The sequence below is a fragment of the Neolamprologus brichardi genome, chromosome 5 (genome assembly GCF_056152115.1).
Source record: "Neolamprologus brichardi isolate AB-2024 chromosome 5, ASM5615211v1, whole genome shotgun sequence".
Lineage (NCBI taxonomy): Eukaryota > Metazoa > Chordata > Actinopteri > Cichliformes > Cichlidae > Neolamprologus > Neolamprologus brichardi.
The window spans coordinates 25,930,370-25,936,548 of record NC_142108.1 but is presented as its reverse complement, the minus strand read 5'-3'; positions in this window follow the sequence as shown (position 1 = coordinate 25,936,548).

The following is a 6,179-nucleotide window of genomic DNA, read 5'->3' as shown; positions in this document are numbered from 1 at the left end:
AATTTTTCAGGTTTTTTTTTTTTCGATTTACATCACTCGGTTGCTGTCATGCTATTGAGACGGTAAACAACTAATATTTTATTTTCCTAATTAAAAAAGTTACTATTAATGATAATGGTGGTGCATCCATAACAGTAAAAAAATGCTAATTGTGTTGTAATGCTTATAAGAGTCAATGACCAAATATTTATCTTTTAAACTTCTTTCTAGAAATGATTCATATATTTGTTCATATGCAGGAGCAAATATTCCTGCATTTGATATTCTAACTACAAGCTGATGCGAGGGAACCACTGCTTCTTGTAAGGGTGTTACGGTATTCCTAAAGAGACGAGAAAATTTGATACCGGGCCATTAACATGCAAAGAGCTGGCACATACCTTAGAGTTATTAGGGTAACGTCAGAGTTCAGAGACTTAGGAGAACACCAGTACTTTCTAATCCCACCCGGTTACTTATTTAAATGTTATTCACAGCAGATATGATCGGGAAATTCTGTTTGCCAAGCAGGTCAACACGGGTAGTGGTGGCTTTTAGAGGGCTTAACCATCAACTCTACACCAGTTCCAGTAAGCCATTTGAGCTGGGTCACGATGAAAGAGTCTGTCCCCACAAAAATGTCCAGAGTGACAGGGAAAGAAACAGGAATCCTCTTAGAAGCAATATCCTGTCGTGCACCTCCATCTGTTGTTCTGTGATGGCTGACAGTCTAGATGGAGAGAAAAGAGAAAAAGATAAGACATACAGTTGTCTGGTTTTTATTTAAGCTTGCTCAGCTTGCAACATCCAAAGTCAATAAAAAACGCTATATAAATAACGTATTTGTGTAAATGTTATTTATTACGGATACATATTTTTTACGTGTTGTGTGATAATTCCCATAACATATTCTCTCTGCTAAATCATGCCACTCGTATGAGATAAATAAAACATATTATTTAGTGATTGAGACAACAACTACTAAAATGTACCCAGTACCACTTTTTTCAGATATTTTACAAATAGTCCCAAACCCCAAAGCATCAAGTTTAATACTAGTATATATTTGTTTATACATGTAATCTTGTATTTATTTAAAGCTATCTTGAAGACAAACAAATTGACTGTCTGTACACCAAGAGAAGTGAGCGAAAAAAGAAGGAACTTTTTTTGCTTCTTGACTTTTTCCTTCTTTACGCTATGAAAATTTAAAGGTGTTATATAGAAGTCACTCTAACTAGGCAACAGTGATACGACCGCTGTACACTAAAGAAGTAACCTTTATTGTTTATTTTTTAATTGAGACTTTATTTAAATATATTCCTAAGAACAATTTTAGTTTTTCCTTAAGAAAGAAAGCAGTTCATTTAATGGTGCAGATCTGCATTTGTATACAGCTCTATATGCTGCTAATGGTAATTTTGAATAGTGTTTGAAGTCTGGACTCATCTGCAGTCAGACCTCGGCTATTTTTAGACAGTCCACAGAACAATGTCAAGTTAGTAGAAGTGAAGATATAAGTGAAAGTATGCATCCTTAAATTTAGGAAAATGTTCTAGTGTGTTTCCAATACAACAAAGCTATCCACATTACAGGAGAATAACTACAACACGCATGGACTAGTATGTGTTATGGGAAAAATAAAATCTTTAGTTCCGAAATGCAAACCACAGTGTCAACAGCACGCAGTATCAGTACACAGCAGCTGATTTATGTGAACGGTTCATATCAATTAGCAGAGAGCTTAGAGGGGACTTTAGCATCCAAAACCAAAGTCATGATTGATGACTGCCATTTTATCAAGGCATTCATTTCATCGTGACTGTCAGCTGAATCACTTTTTACTGGGTCTCTGCTTTACAGCAATAGATCTAAGATTTATTATGATGATAAAAAGTGTTGTCTGCCCTCTGACAGGCGTACACCATTCAAGCACATTTCCATCTGACTGTAAGCCAGTGGACCAACATAAACCAGACTTCAGCCTTCACTTCACCTCAAAACTCAACTCAGTTGTTGGAAATGGTGTGATTTGATTTTAAAAAGTTTAATAATAATAAAGAAAAAGCTTCTATCAGGTCCCGGCAGTATACTAGTGAAAGTTATACAGTTTCTGTAAAGTTCACTTAACGAGAAAGTAAATTAAACCCTGCCAAGGCTTTTGGTCTATTTAATTAAAGCTGGAGCAACTTAGCCGGATTGAATTAAATTTTTGGCAGGGGTAAACCAATACGCTGGGAAGGTGGTGGCGGGTGGTAGGAGTGGCGGGGAGGAAAGATAAGCAATAAGACTATCTTTTTTTTGACTCCACTAAACAAATACTTTCTTTTCAAAACAACTACGATATATTTAGATCCTCTGTGACTGTGTTATTTATTCTTTTTTTTAACAAAACAACAAAAAATTGTCTTCACTGCTCTGACAATTTAAAAAATAAAAACATTTAAAATCCTGAACGATCCACATTAATTTTGGTTTCTCTGCTTGTCAGAGTTCATTCCAGCCAACTCTACACTGACTGCCCTTGTCTTAACTAAGGTTAATCCACATGCAAAAGGTCTCCCGAGATTAGAGGAGTTCGCAGCTTTTTCTCGGCACAGGGTCAGGGATCACACAACAACTTTTATGGAGAGCATTTTATTTCCTCGGTCCATATCCAGCTGCTAATGCTGACTGGGTGCAGTACTTCCCTGTAAGCCCTTTAAGGCTCCAGGTGAAATCGATTCCAGTGCAGTGTGGCTGTTTTGAATGAACCTAAGCGCAAGCTAAATATTCCAAAGGATAAAAACAGCTTATGAATTGCAGAAACTCATTCTCACCCCCATGAAGTTTATTTCATTTTCATCAATGAAAAATAGCATGTCTTTAAACATTAACGGGTTCTGTGATAGGCTGAGGTCAAATGAATTTTAAGCTAAAAATGTTTCTTTGGTAAAAATATACAGTAAAATTAGATTATTATTATCATATGTCAACAAAACAAAGTCAATGACAATAATTGAAATTTGACTGAAAACATTGTGATTTAAAACTGAACAAATTTAACTTAAAACACAAATAACAAACAAATCTTTCTTTTTATTACAGAGGTTGTTTGGATATTTAGTGTAATTAATCATGCAAGTGAGGTTTGAATTTCTGATTTAAAAAAATCTTGTTTTAAGACCACTTTTTTTTTTAAATTTATGAGTCTAATTATCACAATAGCAAAATTTTATAACTGTAATTACAATAGAAGCTGCACTTTCAGGCAAGTGTGAAAAAAAGGTTGAACTAGACTCAACTCACATTACTACCCTTAGACACTTTTTTGGTATACATATGCGGTGTATTCAATAACAAGGCATTTGTCAATGGTGTGAGCTTTTAAACTCTAGGTGGCAGTGTCGATGCAATGACGTTTCATATCATTGGAAAAGACATCCACTACTGCTGGCCAAAAATGTAATATATTCTTTTGTTCTGTTATTCTGTATAAAATTCTTTTTTCTATATTATGACCTTTAAAACATTTTAATTCCTTTAATCCCTTCCTTATAAATGTATACACAAAATATGAATGCCTGCATATTGTGTCTCTAAATCTGAGATCCCTCATATGAATATTATTTCCATTTCATCAATATACAAAATTATATTAATTTAATAAATATGAATATATTGTTCATAGTCAGTATGTATATTTAATTTTTAAAAATAACACATAAAAAGCACAGTACATTTTGATAAATATAAGAAATTGCCAAAAAAAGAAAAAATATATGAAATTTACAAATGAAAGTGAAACATTCTCCTAGTTTTAGGTAAAATTAGAAAATTAAAATAAAATAAAAAAGTTAAACTTTTTTACTTAAAGTCCTGTTAATTATTTACTATAAATATAAATGCAACTGTTAATGTCATGGATGCTCAGGAATCTATATTTAAATTACAGTTTTTTACACTCTATATTAAATATTATTTAACCCTGGACTTTCTATTTCTATAACCGTATTGATAAAATATTTAATATTAAATGAAGAAAGGAATAGTTATTTGGTGATATTAAATAGGTAACAAATGCCAAAAAAGCACAATCACATAGAATAGAATAAAGTAAAATATTAGTGTTAAATTAAATCAGTGAATTCTATAGGAAACCTTTTATATTAATAAATAAAAATATGTTTCTAATTCATACATATAATGTTAAGCAATGCCAAAATATCATTCTGATGAATATTTAATTGTTAAAAACACACAAATTGCCCGCACATAATATGTATTCAGTGGCTGCACCTTAGCAAGCTGAAGGAACTTCAAATTAATTTCTCAGTGCACCTTTTAGGCATTGTTAAGAGAATAGTTGTACATAATTTGTTGCATATGAGTTATACTGTAGCTTTTATTTAATATCATCTGCTGTGGTCAGTGTTGTTTTAGCTGTAGCACTCGTATGTTGCGTTTTTGTGGATAACAAAGTTGCAAACAACCATAAGAGTATTTCTGGTTAATGTTAAACCTCTCTGCTCTGCATTACGATATATTACAGACATTGTAGTCATCATAACATAGCATGGAAGAGAGATCTCTGTGTAATATTAGAGAAGTATTAATATCATTCCTTCAACATCTTTCACTTCTTTCCTGGCTTAAGTCAATATTGAGCTTGTATGGAATTCATTATAGTAAGGAAAAGCTGCTTTCTCGGTGCCTTGCCGTTGTGTTCCATCTGTTTTGTAGTCACCTGAACATGATCTGAAGTCAGCCAGTCAAGTGACCTGGAATCAATATAGTTGAGCTCAGTGGAGGCAAATAAATCAGCCTAGCTCATTTAACCCATGAGAGTCCTGCTGCATAGCTGCAGGATTGTGGAATGTAATAAAAAAAGGTATGTTTGATGACAAACAATTTATTATAAATTCTTGTTCCTCAGCCAGCTTTAGTAACTTCATACTTAGTATCTGGGACACATCCTCCTCATGCATGTTTACTTTGGACTGGAAAATGTCATGAGGACATCTGCAAGCCCGCTTTTGTTATCCTACAATGTTTGGTACTTTCTTTATACAAAAAGCAAATTAAAATTATACATTTTTTGCCTGGCTTTCTCTCTCTCTGAATGCATTTCAGTGTATATCGTTATGTTGCTTTTAAAGCAAAGCGATCTTTTTTTTTACTTTTCTGTCATTTCTGCAGCTGTTTTAATGTATCGCTGTCAGTCCCCATGCCTGTCAATGTGTCATATAAAACCAGTCTGTGTTTTAGTTTTTACACAGTACCTACAAAGACACTGGAATTTTACTACCAACTCCTAGAACAGGAAATAAGTTTTATACTACTCTCAAGAAATTAAAAAAAAAATGTAACTATATCTCACAAGATGCTCAATAAATTTTGACTTGGTGCCAACTATGACTGGCAACTCGGACCTGCTTGGCAAAGCGTAATCCCATTAAAACAGCAGAAAATTCATGAAAGTTGAAGGCAGTATGATTTTTGATATGTGTATTTATTTTATGTATAGCATTTTTATTGATAGATGGCAATGATTGCCAGGAACAGAGCTGCCAGATTCTGTTGTGCCAACTTAAATCAATTTAGTGCAAACACAGCTCAATGTTAATAATTGTGGAAGATTAATTGTGTCATATTTTTGAAGTAGTGAAACACTGAGCCAGCATCACATCAGCTGATTTTCGTTTTATGATGATTTACATCATCTGATTTTTAAATGATTGGAGTCACATTTTATTATACATATTTGACTCTTTGGCAAGTTTTTAAAAGACTACTGTATGTTCATATGGCATGTTCAAATCAAATTATTAATTTTACATATAGTGTGAAAGTGATTAACACACACACACACACACACATATATTTTCCTTAACAAAGGGAGGGAAAGTAATATAAAGTTTTTAAAACACTGTTACTCAAATGGTACTACTCATAATTTGGATTATTATATACTTGTATTACATCGTTACATTGATTAATATAAATAACATTTTTTTCTTAAATCTGGAAACACAAAAGGCGAACTATAATTGCACTCAATGCGAGCATTTGCTTGTAATTAAAATATTACTAATGCTTACACGGTGAATTAACATTATGAATACTTTTCGCTGAAACCGCCTGAAGTACAAGGTTGTGGAAAAGTATACATTTGAACGCAATCAAACGTCTTGGAAAGAAAATATATTAATAAATGAACT